General features: G+C 44.0%; 1 protein-coding gene and 1 long non-coding RNA gene across 6 annotated transcripts in view; both read left to right on the plus strand.

The window, feature by feature from the left end:
* Positions 1–15,921, plus strand: part of PALM2AKAP2 (PALM2 and AKAP2 fusion) — a 418,898-nt gene that overhangs the window by 240,119 nt on the left and 162,858 nt on the right. The window lies entirely within an intron of this gene.
* LOC140695882 (uncharacterized) lies at positions 3,456–4,438 on the plus strand. Its single transcript, XR_012071720.1, has 2 exons — positions 3,456–4,153; positions 4,309–4,438. It is a non-coding gene; the product is annotated as an uncharacterized lncRNA (long non-coding RNA).

A 15,921-nucleotide genomic window follows, 5' to 3' on the forward strand; every position in this document is an offset into this window, starting at 1 on the left:
ATAATCAGAACCCTTTTAAATAGAAATAAGAGAAAGAAGGAAAGGAATGATATTTTGTTTGTTTATAAACAGATTTTCAATGGCATTGAAGTAGAGATCCTTTATAGTTACAATGATAAGCTTAAACCTTCCATAGCCTGAAAAATCTCAATGACTTGTATACCCTTGACTTTCTTTTTCCCTTTAATGTACAAGAGGACAAAACTAAGGGGGTTTTCTTTTTTTACTTTGTACTTCTTTTACCCATCATGACATTATTTTCCTTTACCTAAGAAAAATCTGTCGCCTTTAAAAGGGATTTGACAATGTCCAGTGACGTCACTTAATATTGGGAGTAGAGAAGATGAGGGGCTGGGGAATTCCTTCCTGGCAAACCCCAAATGTGGTTTCCTCAAATGATTCAAAGGCTTTCCGGAAACTCAAACTCTGTGTTTCCTTTGATTCAACTCCTTTCTGAAATGTTAATGACACGGAGCTTCTGCAAATTCTTGCCTTTTCCATTTTACTTTCTGGTGATAAATGTGTTTTTCCTACACGCAAGGAGACTTTTATTTTGGTTAGGGTCAAGTTTTCATAAAAGGGAGGGAACATCTCTATATAATTTCCTAGAGATATACTATCCATCTCTAGAGCACAGTGTTAAGGCCAAGTCTGAAAACAGCTTATTTCTTTTCACTTCCTGCAGAATTTCATTTCAAGGGACCACAGAACACCCTTGACAGTGACCATTTGTTTAATGTCAACGAACCAATGAGTAGCCAAAGAGGAGGGAGGGCATGTGGTGACAGAGGCAAAAGTGGAACCACTAACTCAGTTCCTCGTTTTTAAAAATGAACCCTGTCGATGTGAAAATACAGATGAACATAGACAAAACAGGCACGGAGGACTTTCTTTTGTTTTTACTTAAAACCTAGAAGCTCAGCTGGCTGTTTGTCTCTGGACCCACTGGGTGGGAGTTTAATCCACCAAAGGGCCCATTCCTCATGAGAGTATTCTCACCTCCTGCACTGTTACTTTGTTTACAACAAAAACCATTCCAATGACAGAGTTTTCTGTTGTCTTTTTGCAACAGGCACATTCATTATTGAAACCATGAATTCTCTGCAGAGTTAAAACATAAGTTTCAGAAACTTTGTAAATATGCAATCTTTTCAAAGCTCCTCAATTTATTAATCGAGATATCTAGCACTCCACTGATAAGGACAGAACCAGAAAGCATCTTTTGTCTCATTGGCTAGTACATCCCAGCAGGCACACAGAGCGATGGTGTATATCACAAAACAGCTCCAGGCAATGAGCAAGATGCCATCTTGGACTCCTGCCACGGGTTCACCTGCATTGTGTAAACCTCTTCTGGTCTTGTCAGGAAGCTTCCCTGCATTTTCTAGGGAAAAAGGAAAAGTCAGTCTTTTATGAGTGGTGCAATGCTGTAATGTGTCTGTATTTTCAGAGCTTCAGCAGACTCCATTAAAAAATTCCCATTTTAACAATAACCAAAATACTTATTATTTGAATGTAGAAAAGGCTAAAGATGACATCCTGAAAGTTTCAAAGGGCAATTTCCCTGGGGGTCCTTAGACCAGCCTCAGCCCCCACCCCCTTAATTTTTATATAACTTACATAGGCCTCTGCTTCCCTCTGCACTCCAGCCTAACATCAAAAGGTCAGAACTGCAGCACCAAAAAAAAAAAAAAAAAAAAAAAGCAAACAAAAAAACTTACTTACTTTCAGTGTGAACATATAACATGTAATCCTGGGGACCACGGACTTTCTGCATCAAAGATCTGGATAGCCTTAACTTTTGTAACAATTTTTCGATGCTCTCTTTTACTCAGCAGGGAAACAAAATGTTTCCTGAAATTAGTGACTTTTTTATATTTTGTGACTGTTTTCTAAGTTTCTACAGGTTCATCTTCTCCCCCTATGGCCTCTTACTAGTCACCTGGGGCTGTTTTTTGCAAGTCATTGCATTTTTATCAAAAAAAAAAAAAAGTAGATCTCATGAACCATAAAATTCCCCCTCAGACTTCAGGCAGTCCTTCTGGAGTGAAAGAACAGAAATACAGAAAGATAAGAATTACAGGGTGGCTTTTTCTTTTTTTTCCTATGGTTAATGTACTGTATGGTATATATGTTTACAGAATGTATCTGCCTTGTGATGTGAACAAAATGAATGATGAACAAAAAGAGTTCTGCTGTGCCATTGGAAAGTTTGCCTTAGCATTGCTGTCTGTGTTCTTCTTTTCCGTCCTTACAAAAAACGCAGGTTGTATCCCAAAGCTGTGTGAACACAACATTCTCTTTCCCACCCCTCCCCAGCCCTCTTCAGAGCTGTGAATTTCATCACAGGAGCTTGAGGCAGAGCCTTGCAGGTCTGGCCCAGGGGGGATAAAGTAGGCATAGCTTGGGCATTTCCAGTGTTCCTGCTCTGAGCCTGCGCTATGCCACTTTGACGTTCCCGGGACAGACCGTGTGCGTGTGACTTCCTACAGTCCTTCCTACCCCGAGGGAGGTGAACTTGTGGATCCTCTACGTGGGCCTGGGAGCCTACTTTTAAGCACAATTGGCATAGCTTGCAAAAAGTGAGAGGGATGGACTCCGATGGTGTGATTGAGCTTGAACCGAGGTGTGTTCCCGTTTATTCTAGTCTGAGACGACTGGAGTGATACGGAACGGAGTAAGGAGTGGCTATCAACATGGAACATTTTACATTTATGTATTTTTTAAAGGGAAAATATTTTTATAATGAAAATCTATATGACTTATGGAGCTTGAGTTTGAAAACACCCTTGATTGACTGAATTATTTCTCCATTCCATGAAGGTAACTTTCTGATGAGTTCTGTAGCACTGGCCCACGCCTTGGGGGCATGAACCAAGGTCCTGTGGCCTGCTCTCACACCACCACTGCATGAAATCCAGCATTTCCCAGCAGACCTAGATTGTAAGATCAAGCTTTCTATATCTGTCATTAGGTAACCTGTTTATTATATGGCTTGATAGCTCTCTGGGCCACAGCATGAGTAATACATAATGATCTTTTGGGAGGAGATAGCTGTTTTAAATGAAAGCCAAGTCCAGCAATCATTGAAGTACAATGCTTTCACATAGTTAAGGAGTAATTGCTACATCTGAGGTTCCGGGACCACACACTATGGTGCATTTGAGGCATATGTGTGAAATGGTGAGTCAGAAGCATCTGGTCACCTACATAATACACACAATATGCATACATGTATAAACCAACAATATAAAAGTTATCAGATGTTACTGGCCCTGTGAATATCAATGAAGCCGCCTCCTGTATTTTCAGAGTTAGTAGAAACTGAAAAGGATTATCCTTATCCATCCATAAAGGAGATACTGAATTTTTAGAGTTCTTGGATTTTTTTTTTTCAATTTTCTGCCAAATTCTTGAGCTCCCATCACAATCACCCTCAGTTTCGTGAAGATCTTCACCCACACCTGTTCCTCTGGCCGACAGAGTGGGTCAGGCCTCGGCATCTGCTCCCTACTCCTGACTCTTCTCCCAGGCTTTCCTAGGACGGGTCTGCTTCTACTACCCTAAAAGACCAAGCTCCTTCTTCCAACAACGCAAGGTCATAAGTACTCTCTCCATTTCAAGAAAAATAACCCCTCTGGTTCCCGTGCAAATCGTTTTAATTTCTTCATCATCAGAATCCCTCCAGCAGACCCACCTCAAGCCCAGATGTGAACATTAGTGTCCTGGCGACCACTCCGGAGATGAAAGATCTGCTCGGTGGCCTGAGGGTGGGATGGGGGAGCCAAGTTAGCCTAGCCTGTTGTTACCATGGGAACCTCTCAGCTTCCAGATAAGGTGGGCGGGGAGATGTCCAGCCCCTTGGTTTTGCAACGAAAAGTCTTTCTCAAGTACAAAGAGGCCACCGGGCAATACCCTGATCTGAACTGTGCTATGTGCAGCTCCAGCTCCAATTCTGTAATAGCCCATCCTGGCAAGTGGAAAGAGTTCTGTCCTTTGTGGGATTCTGGAACGTTCTTTCCTCTGCTCCAGCTCCTGACTTAAGTAAGAGTGTCAAAATCATACAGGGGTTTGAGACAATGTTGTGTCTGATGCAGCTTTTCAGTGAATGTAGGTGGTTGATGGAATGTTCAGCTTTAGCAGCTCACTCGGGGTGAGCGACGTCTCTGTAAATATATCCATTTTGTGGTTGGTTGCGGGTTGGGGGTGGGGAGGGTGGGAGCCTGTCGTGCTTACTCTGAATTAGACTTGCTGGGCTAGCTGCTGTACTTTGTAACCTGAAGTGTACTTTGACTGTTCTGTCTCCAGATGAAAAAAACAATACAAAAACCGACTTCAGAAATCACACTGCCAGCGACAGCCAATGCTGTACTTGTAGCTTCTCTCTGTTCCTCTGTACAGTATTAATAGACAATAAACTGCCTTTTCACTGCATCTACCTCTTTGTGTCTGTGCCCCATTCTTTCCCCTTCTCACCTGCCACGAGCGGACTTCAGGCCAGACCTTGTGGGGAGCACCTTCGACCGCTCACTAAAGCTAGACACTAATCCAGCACTTTTCAAACTCAGGGGTGCTTCAGAATCACCTAGTGGCACCTGCTAAGAGTGTGGATGCTCAGCCACACCTCTGGAACTCAGATTCAGATTCCTGGGCGGGACCCAGTAGCCTGCGTGTTTAATGATGTCGCCAGGTGATTCTGATACAGGTGGTACCTGACCCATCCGTGGGTTTGGGTGCACCTCGGTGGGACTCCTTGTGGCCTGCCTGTTCCAGCTGGTTTCCACACTAACTAATCCTCTCTCTAACTCCCTCCTGCACATCTGTCTCCACACCTGTCATCCCGTTTCTTGTTCCTTATAAGCGCCCGGTCGTGGGGTTTATATGATCATAAGTCAGATCATTGACTGTGATCCTGTGGGTCAAATTCGGTCTGTCCCTTCGTTTAAATATGAAAAGTTCATCCAGTGGGATCTTCTGAACAGGAGCCTCTGAAGCTATATGGGGACTTTGTCTCCCTTCTTTAAGGCTGTGTCCTCTTTCTCTAGGATAGAATCAGCAAACTCTTCCTGTAAATGGCCGGATAGTAAATATTTTTGGCTTTGGAGGGTCACATGATTTCTGTCACAGCTACTCAGCTCTGCCAGAAAGGAACCATATATGACATACAATTGAATGAGTGTAGTTATGCTTCATTAACTTTATTTACTGAAACAGGTTGTGGGCCAGATTTGGCCCTTGGGCTTATAGTTTGCAGACCGCTAGCCTCAAACAGGGCCTGGCATGTAGTAGGTACTCAATGAAACTAAAAAGTTACTGCACGAAAGAGTGAGCAAAGGGCAGATGTGACACCACCTGCAGAATCGTCATGGTTGTTTTCTTCCAAGAAATGAAATCAGTGAAATTAGTTGGGGAATTCTCTCTGTTTGGGTTCGTAGTAGATTTTTTTTTTTAATGTCTTTATGTATGGAGGGTAACTTTGAAATTGAAACGTGAATGGTGCCTTTGTGGACTGCTCAGACTGCCGAGCTGAAAATGATGAGAGTTTCAAACCAATAGAAAGTTGAGGAAGTGCAAGGACCTCTTGTCCTTGTCAAAAGTTCTGGGCATCCTAGACATGGGTGGTCCCTAAGCATTTGATCCTCGTGTTTGAGGAGCTATGTCTTAGCCGATCCATCCTATACAGTGAGTGGCAGGGCCTTCTTGACGTTATTCTTTTTGTTATTTGAAATACTCTTTAGTGTGTGGACGTGCAGGCCGGAAGTATGGTAGAGCATTATACATCCCACTATTCTAGGGTGTACCAAGGGTGACACGTCTAGGAGCATGTGAAAAGCTGTGCTGACATCCATCCCCAGTGTTGCAGTAGAGTTAAGGGAAGCTCTGTTTACACCAGCCAAGCTCTCTGTAGGCTGGAAGTAGATAGCAAATGATAGTTTACTTGTGGTGAGAAAGTGTCTGTTTCTCTACCAAAGGTCTTGCCTTTCCCAAATGTAAAGATTATGGGTTGTTCAGATGTGTTTCAGAACCAGTACAAAAACCAGCTGCTTTTTCCTCCGTCGAGTTTGTGACTACTTTTGTGTTATACTGAACCACATGATATCACCATTCAATAAATCAGTACCATTGAATCTTGACAGTTCCGTATGGTTCAGTCTAATCATTCTCTTCCAGGCATCATTTTCCGTCATGGAGGGCAAAAGATTAGCAGATAAACTCCAATAATAGCAGGAGGAATTTAGATGAAAAACTAAGAACTTTGGAAGGGAACATGGTTAGTACCGCCAACTTAAAACTAAGCATTTCCCCTGGAATGGGGAGGATTTCCTTTAATCTTGTATCGACCCTGAGGTAGACATTGCTGCTATTCTCCTTCATATGGGGGGAAACTGAGTTAAGGAGACAGTAGGAGCCTTGCCCCATATAGCAGAGTTAAAAATAGAGGTGGGGCTGGAGAACAAGTTTGAAGCTCAGCTCTCTACTTCCACACAGAAGGCTCTTGTTATGAAAGTGGTGTGGGGATGCAGCTGCGACTGGATACAGAAAGATTTGGATAACAGAGGCATCTATGCCCCTCCAAAAAAAGACAAAAAGGAATTAGTTCTTATTTTGTACCTTTAGCTACTCAAGCAAAAGTAATAACACCGCCCTCTGGAGGACGGGAGGTGTCTCTGCAGCACTTCCTTCCCAAAGGAGAAGCAGAGGGCCAATTACGCTTATCTGCTCTCTTATCTGTTCGTTAGGAGTCCTGTTGTTCTGCTTGACAGTTTTTCCTTCCCCCTTTGTAAAAAGGATTAACAAAATTTAAAATCTAGGAGTGACATGTCCATCTTGGAATAAGCAAAGGCGGTTTTGTTGTTGTTGGTAGTGTTGATGGCATTGTGCAAGTGCCTCTTGATCTAGGCTGTATCGCCCCCTGCAGCCACAACAGACCACACTGTCTCCCCAGCAACCAGTTCCTCTCCTGCTTTTCTCAAACGGCGTCAGATCCTCCACTTTACCGGCGTCATACAAAAGCCAAGATTTGCTATTTAAAAGTTAAGGCTATAAGATCTCAAAGAGACCAGCTCACTTAGAAGTCACACAATGGTTATCACAGGCTGAATCTGGCCTATGGTTATGTTAGTTTGGCCTGAATCATGTTTTAAAATCATTTTTAATTCACTGCCAATAATAATAAATTGAGAGAAATGTCATTTAAAAGATATATTTCCAGCGTCTCTTGACATTTCAGAGGCTCTGTCAACGATGGGCCTGTTTTCCTGTCTGACAAGTGCCTGCACCTGATGGTGGCCGCCCCCTTTGGAGGAGTCATACTGTTACTCACCGTCACCACCACCACTTCCTTTTATCTTACTCCTGGTTGGCTTCCTTTGTTTGTATTATCTGCCTGGCACCTGTTGACATGTGAGTGTGTTACCCCTAATTCTACTATAATTCACTCATTTTGTGGCTGGGTCCAAGATGAGACTTACCCACAGTGGGATATTGGCAGAGCCGAATCAGAGATGAAATCTCATGACCTCCTTTGGAAGAATAAGGCTTTGTTGGGATTTGAATCCAAAGGAAGCATTTAAAATTTTTTAACACCTCAGAAGCAGAAAGCCAGTAGCAGAATTTGATGCTTGTGCTTTTGAACAGAAGAACCCACGTAACTTTATAATGATAGATTATCCCAAGGCTGGTGAGCTCATTTCCAACTCAAGAGAAAAAAATTCATTTCCTACAACAACTAAGAAGATAGATTATTCCACTGTATATTATCTAGGTTAAATGAACAATGCCATGTTTTAAGAACTTTGTGGCGTCACGTTTCATGGTTGAAAGTTGCATTCCTACAAAAATAAACAAAAACTTTCTCATGAACTGTTGACTACTTCTGGGGTTTCCTATTCCTTAAGAAAAATAATGAGAGGCAGAGGCCATATGTATTTGAATTTAAATGTGTTCTCTCCCCTCCTTATCCTTCATCTCTTATAGGGCTCCTGAGGTCACGTGACCCCAGAATAGTAATATTCTCTAACGTTCACTTCCTTATCGTACTAAGAAGAACAATCAGCAAGAAGTTTGACATTTCAAAGAACTGACGATATAGGCATCTTTCCTCCGGTGACTTGTCATCTTAAACCAATGGGATCTAGTATTTTCTTTTCTTTTTTTTTAATTTTAACTAAAGGCTAATCAAATTTAAGGTGATTTGTCAGTATGACTCGTCTATACCATCAAAACATGCAGACTCAAATCTCGTCTCTTACAGAGCCTATTTCAAACCAAGTGCAAGGATTAATTCAACTATTCCTTCTTTCTCTGAAAGACCGACTACATTCTCACTCAGAGACTTGATGTGGGATTCTGTCTCATACTTTAACTCAGTTTTTCCTAAACTTAGACTTTTGGTCTCACCTTAATTATTTTTTTCCTGTGTGTAGACCTGCTGTGGACCATCATGTACTATTTTAACCATTTCTTTGACTTCAAAGGCAACTTATAGCCTTACTTTAAGTAGGTAGCACATGCCATAGAAGTAACTATTGAAATAAATGTAAATCAGCATTATTAATTTTCAGCTGCATACAGTTGCCTAATAATATGTACAGCTGCCTGAGACCAACTGTTAAAGGAAGGAAGGGCCAGGTTGGAGAGGTATCAAAAATACACCTCCATCCCCTTAATGTAATCAGATGGCAGAAAAGAAAATCAAAACAGTAATCATTTCTCCCTGTGTGGTTCAGTGTTACTTAATGCCATACTCATCTAGCTCTAAAATTTTGGAAACACTTCCTTACTTCATTGCATTCCCTTAAAAATCCCAGTTCCTCATTTTGAAGATTAGGATGAGAAATACCAAATGACTTGCTCAAAGCAACAGGAAGTAAGAGCAGAGCTAGGATTCAAACCCAGGCTGGGGTGGCTTCAGAGTCTTTCTTTTATGCCAGGTGCCCATCATGCTGTTCCTTTTATAAGGAATGAATTGAATACATCAGCAGCGAACTCAAAATTCTCCTGTAAAGCTCTCCATCATTTGGACAAACAAAAGTAACATCTGTTCCAGCTAGAGCTGTCTCTGGCATCAGCAGTTTTCCACGGATGGAGACTGGGCTCCATCTGCCTTCCTTGAGCAAAGTTCCACAGTCAGATGTGAGTTTCCAGATAGCGCGGGGAAGTGATGCAATTGACAAGCACACAGGCCCGGGGGCTGCCTCCGCTGTAAGGCGCCCCTGCCCTCAGCTTCCGTACCTCTTCTGAGCTCTAGTAAGCTGTCCCCTGCTCAGCAGACCTCTTGGTTAATTCCTGTAGAGTCAGGGATTTCGTCAGTGCAGGCTGTGAAAATGGCCCAGCACTATAGAGTGAGCAGAGCTTCCTGGAAAAAGAACCACCCCGGGTCATCTCAGCTTTCCTTTTCTTTTCCTTTCTCATCCCTTCTCTTCTCTTCCCTCTTCCCCTTTTTATTCTCTTCTCTGTTGAATGAGCCTGTTTTTGTTGTTGTTAAATTGAAGTACAGTAGATTGACAACGTTTCAGGTGTACAGCAAAGTGATTCTGAAATACAAGATTCAGAATATATATACACATATATATATATATGTATTCTTCTCCAAATTCTTTTTCATTATATGTTATGACAAGATATTGGCTATAGTTCCCTGTGCTATAGAGTAGGTCTTTGTTGTTTATCTGTTTTCTAGTGTGTATCCGTTAATCTCCCAATTTATCCCTCCTCCCTGACTTTCCCCATTGGTAACCCTAAGTTTGTTTTCTAAGTCTGTGAGTCAGTTTCTAGTTTGTAAATAAGTTCATTTGTATCTTTTTTTTAGATTCCACATACAAGTGATATTATGCAATATTTGTCTTCCTCTGTCCGACTTACTTCACTTAGTATGATAATCTCTGGATCCATCCAGGTTGCTGCCAATGGCATTATTTCAGTGAATGAGCCTGGGTTTGACATGAGGTGCACTCCCACCTGTAGGATGCGTTGAAAAAGGTCCTTAATTCTCCCTGGAAGCACCGTGCTCTCTGGTTGTCATTTCTTGCTTGCTGCACATTAGCATCTGGAACATTTTCTTAAAAATATAATTGTACTAGGGCCACACCCCAGAGATCCTGATCCAGTTGGTGTGGGTGGGGCCTGGGACATTTATTAAATGGCTCCAAGTGATTCCAGTGGGCAGTTAGGGTTGGACACCAGAGCACAGAAGAGCCCAGAGCAGGCAGGAGTGGGCCAGGCTGGAATCCTTGCTTCATTTCTGCAAACCAAGAAAAAAATGTAGGCTCTGGAGTCTGAATCAAAGTCAAGTCCCAAGTCTGTCATTGGGCAGCTAAGTAATCTTTGGCAATTGACTTCAATTCACCAAGCCTCAGTTTCCTTTTCTGTAAAATGAGAATTATACCTACCTTGTAGGGCTTCTATTTGGAATGTTTTAAAGTCTTTTCTTTCTGCTTTTTCTTTCTCCTTTTCTTCCCATCAAAAGGAAAGTATTGAGGAAGTTTGTAGGAAAAAAACCCAGCCCCTCCCCAAGAAAATAGATAAATCAAGTCAAAAAATGAGATGAAACTAGAAGACTCAATCTAGCCTAGATTTCTGAATGTTTATTTCTCTCTCTCCCATTTGTTTGCACAATTCAGCTTGTAAAATGTACAACATAATACTACATTATCAACCAAACCACTGAATTCTAAGTTCTTAGATCTGTTTTGAAAACAACAAAAACCATGAGATTATAGAAATAGTATTTGGAGTGTGAGGGGACCCAGGCCTGGGCTCTGTCCCAGGCATGTCGTTCACTGTGCGACTTAGGATCCCTTGTCCTCTCTTGGCCCCAACTTTCTCATCGATGAAATGAGCGGTTTTATTCGATGACCATGAAGACGATTGATTCTGAGTGACATTCTAGATGGATGTCAACATCACAGCTATTTCTCTATCGTTAAAAAAAAGAAAAAGAAAAGAAATACCTGAAGCTGAGGAGTGTTTTCCCTTAAAGATCCTGAAATCCCTGGCCTTTAAAAGTTAACACATAAGCAATCTGCTGTAGCCCTGGCCTGGCCCTGAGGAATCCCTGGGCAAATCCCCCATCACTGCCTTGCTCCAGGGTCTTTCCAAGCCCAGTGGAAAACCAGGGGCCATTTTCCTGTGCATGAAATTCAGTGGGTGAACACCTGACTCACCAAAACTTACGGTTCACCAGAGTTGAAAATAAGAATTTGGATTCCTTTTTAAAAATATATAAAGATTGGCTTTATTAGGGGCTAGGCCTGACATCTGCGTGCCCATTCTCTCTGGACCCTGAGAGTCCTGGGCGGTTGGTAAATGTGCACCTTGGGTCTCCTGGGAGGTCAGTGCCGCAGAAAGGCACCGGTGCTCAGCTATGTTAGATCGTGTCTCCAAAGTAACCTGGAGCATTTGAGCAATAGAATGACAATGCTTCTCTTCCCGAGCCAGTGGATGCTCTGGGTAAAATACAAGCTCCTTCTCTTGTGCCCCGTAGCTGAGTGTCCAAAGCAGCGGGATTTGAAGTCAATAAACCAACTCTGCGCCTTCACAGCTCTGGGTCTTTGGGCTGGACACAGCCTCTGTGCTCTGCAGGATGCCTTGGACAGTTAACTAAGCACATGCGTATTTGTATTGATGCAAAGAGCTTTCGAGGGAGTAGATAAAAGGTTATCATGGAAGTTCCCTTGGACGGGGTTAGTTGACTGAATTTTGACTGAGGACAGTTTGGTTTCAGGTCTTCTCACCTCCCAAGAGAAAATTCCCCTTTTGGAATGTTGGAGAGAGAAGTGGGAATTAGATTATTTCCTGAAGCCATGGCTGGGTGATGAAATCTTTCACTGCATCATTTCAAGGCACTCCCCATCTTAATAAGAACAGAATTACTGCTTCATTCTTTCCTTCCAGAATCAAGATCAAACTCTCCTCTCTGGAATTCAAAATTGGCTAAAATATGACATCTTTTCCTCCATCTCCCTTCTCCGCCAAACTTCAGTTCCCACTGTTACCTAACAAAGATGCGCATCTTTAATTAAGGACTCCCCACTCCCCCCACCCCCCACCGCTTCACTGGCCACATTCACCCAGCTTTACTCACACTGTTTGGGACATTCCTAGAATAGTCCCTTTCCTCCCTACATCTGTAAAGTCTTAGTCATCCACCTCAGCCCAGCTCACTGCCTTCATCTCATTCCGTCCCCTGCACCTGCCCCACATCCCTTGTTACCAGCCCTCCTCTGTCCTCTGAACTCCCGCTGGCTTTCTATGTGTCTAAGCCTTGACTTGAGCCTTCACTATTCGTATAATGCAAGACCCATTTCCCAGTTCCAGAGATGGATCAGAATCAGCATCTTTCCTCTCTCAATTTGTTGATTTCACCCTGAGGCACAGGTCTACTGTAGGTTAAAAACACAGTCAAGATTTAATGCCCACTCTGGGCTCCTGAGGCTCAGTGGGCAGGATAGGACCGCAGTCTTTGCCAAAAAAGGGAATTGTTTTTGTTTCTCCCTTCTTGTCAGAAAAAAAAGGGGATTGGTAGTGTTCTGACAGCCGTGGGTCTTCTCTTGTTGGGCAAGACAAGAGCCTGAACTTCCAGCTACTCGTTCCAGGCAAGTTTAACAGGAGAGCTTAGGCAAAATAGTTTTCCTGTGCCTCCCAGGACAAGGGTAAGTAGGTGTGTGTGGAGAGGGGTGGAGGGGGTGTTTACTACTTTTGGGAAGTGACCAGGCAGGCGGGTAGCAGACAGCCAGTCACCCCGAGGGTGAATAGCTGTGTAAGAACTAGGTTGCTGAAGTACGCCAGTTCTGGCTTGTGGGAAATGGGACTAGAGTTTCCTAGCAGGGCTGCTGTGTATGGTTGTTCAGGTTGCTCACTGCACAATCCTAGAGGGCTCCATTCACATAGAGTATGGTGTGACTGGTACCCAGAGAGTTCACACACTTTCGTAGTATGTGAGTAATTTGGAGCATATTGGTGAAAATCAACCAAAAACTTCCATTACAAACAAAGCATTAAACCCATAGTAAACGTGCTGTAGTATGTCAAGTTGCAAGAGCCAATTTTAACTCGAAGGACTATAGACTTCGACTCTTTATAACCAGTAACCAAGACATGCTTCCAGGAACCAGGCTTGTTCTTCCTTGATTTTCTCCAGTTGAGTATAGCGTGGTCCTGAATGCACAGCATGGATGAATGCTTCATGATGTGGTAGCTGAGGTCACAGACCAGAATGAGAAAGGAGGGCCAGTCGCTCTTCTCTCTAGCGCTGCCCAGGCATGAAACATTCACCAGTGGCCATTTAGAGAGGTTTCTCTGACCAGGGTGACCCTACGTCCCAGTTGGCACGTGTTTTCCCAGCCTAATTCTCAGTAGCATTCCCTCCAGCTTATAGATGAGCGTCTTTGCCTTGTGAGCCATCCTCACACCTGAGGCCGGCCTTTCCTTTTATTGATCCTAAGGCAGTTCCCCATGATGTAGACCCAGTGCTCAGGGCACAGCAAGAGCCCTTTTCCCAGACAGACGGTTATAAAGGATCATTCAGAGCGTGGTGGGACAGTCAGCCAACACATCAAATCATTTTCTTTTTTCTTTGCCATTGATGACCAGTTTCATACTCCTGTGGGCACTCAGTGAAGAGGGAGAGTTAAGAAAGAAAGCAGAACACTCTCAGACTCAGTGCTTATCAGAGACTCCACAGAGGATGTTGGACCATCTGCCTATTGCCCACAATGGTCGCAGGTGGAGATTCAGCCTTGGGTGTGTTCAGTGGTTATAATTAGCACCGACAACACACGAGGGGAGGAGGGTGGCTAAAAGTCCTTTGCAAGTGCATGTTCACCCGACAATGACCGAGAAACACATGCAAGACCGGGCAGGCCTGAACCCTGATTCTCCAGTCCACCTCAGTCTCTGTGCCTCAGTTCCTTCACACAGTAAGTGATGATGAGGATTAAATCTCTTGTAAAGTGTTTTGGACACTGTCCTGTAAATCCAGGCAGAATGAAAATACTAGCTGTTTGGAGGAGTAGTAACCACAGCTTTGAGAGGCAGAGAGCAAGCCCTAAGAATGGTATGAAGCAGAGGTCAGGAACTATGACCCTTGGGGCAAATCTAGCCCTCTGCTTGTTTTTGTAAATAAAGTTTTATTGGAACACAGCTATGCCCGTGTGTTTACATGTTGTCTAGGGAAGGAAGCCCTGTGGCCCAAAAAGCCTAAAATACTGATTGTCTCATACTTTACAAAAGAAGTTTGCTTGCCCCTAATTAAAGCCTAAGCCAGACACTCAAATTCACTTTGCTATTCTACCAGCATTTACTGAGCACCAATGCCATGCTCCTAATGCTACTAAATGTTATCTTATTTAAGTTTCACAAGAAGTAGCTCTTCAAGGTCAATAGACATGTCACCCCATTTTACATGTGAGGTCCAGAGCACTTGTGACTTGAATAAAATTGCAGGGACGGGATTCATCCTCTGGTGTCCTGGTCTAGAATTTCAGGAGTCATCAGGACAGGCGTCTGGAAGGAGTGGGGTTTGCACTTCCCCTTGTCAGTAGGCAAGGATGAGACCCCGGGGAGGGGATTCCGAGCAGAAGGAACTGGTTGATCAAAGGGCCAGCAGAAGCTTGAGCTGTCTGCTCCTCTGATTGGTGGAACACAGGAACCCGAGGGATAGAGGACACGCAATGGAAGAAATGGCTGGGGGCCAGGGTGTGGAGGGACAGGGTGTTCCTCAGGGAAGAAGTGCGAACTGAGAGTTCAAGGGCAGGCCTGCGGCTGTATTGTGTTTGGCCTTGATTGTATTGACTCTTGCCAGGATGTTTGGTTTGGTTTGGTTTTAATTTGAATTTACAACCAACAAGTTCCACAATTTTATCTTCTCTTGAAAAAGCAGAGGATCTAGCCACACTGGACGTTCCCAGGAGGCAGGAATCAGCTGGAGTTGAGATCAGCTGCCTCCGTGAGATAAGGCCTTTGCTTTCCTCTGGGCCTGAGCAGTGCCACCTTAGCCCCAAGCAAGGGGAGCCCCTGTCCTGGGCCCTGGGCTTTAATCTGGTCTTGCTCTGATCACCCCCTTTCCCGTGGTGTGAGGCAACTGTGGGCAATGGGGCCTTGCCTGCATCCCTCCCCTGCTCCAGGCTGTGCTTCAGATGCCAGGACTCGCTCAGAATTCTCTGCCCCAGTGGGCCAAGCTCACTTCCAGGACTTACATGGGTCTCTTCCCTACATCTGAGGAGTGTACCAAGGGGAAGCAGATTGCGCTGGGGGTACAGTGTGTGCAGACAGAGCTTTGCAGTTCAGGCTAGGGTAACCGCTGCGGGCTGCAAGGCCCTTGGAGGCGCAGGACAGAGGTGGCAGTGAGACGAGAAGGGCCATGGGTACCAGGCCAGAGGACCTTGCTCAACACCACCATGTCTCAGCCTGGGACTCCTAGGACTCCAAGAACACAATTTGAACTTGGCCTTTGGAGTCAGTACCAAGTGTTTTGGCCAATTTAGGGAGAGAGAATGTAGTTTTTTTAAAAAATAATTTTGAATTTGATTTTCAACTTTTAAATATGGAAACATATTGTAGGGTGGGCCTCCATTTGTTTACTTGCTCCAAGGCTCATGAATGTCTTGGGTGAGCCTGCCTCCTGTCCCTGCCAGGTCCTAATGTCTTACACTACGGCTGTGTCTCTCATCTGGTCTTTATAGGCACAGAAGCTTGTGGCCTTTGCTCCAGACAATTCATAGGGGAAAAAGTTGAAGACTTTGGATAAGAGCCACAGTTTGCCAAATGGACACCTGTGGACAGAGGAGGAGGCAGGAAGGCCAGTTGTGGGGTTGGGAGGCAGAGCTACTTCTAGGATGAGGGTCCAGTGAGGAGATTTAGGCCTAAACCAATGGAAACAAGAAAGGAAGAGACAGATACAAGAATAATTTCTTTTTCCCA

Source organism: Vicugna pacos, chromosome 4 (genome assembly GCF_048564905.1).
Source record: "Vicugna pacos chromosome 4, VicPac4, whole genome shotgun sequence".
Taxonomy (NCBI): Eukaryota; Metazoa; Chordata; class Mammalia; order Artiodactyla; family Camelidae; genus Vicugna; species Vicugna pacos.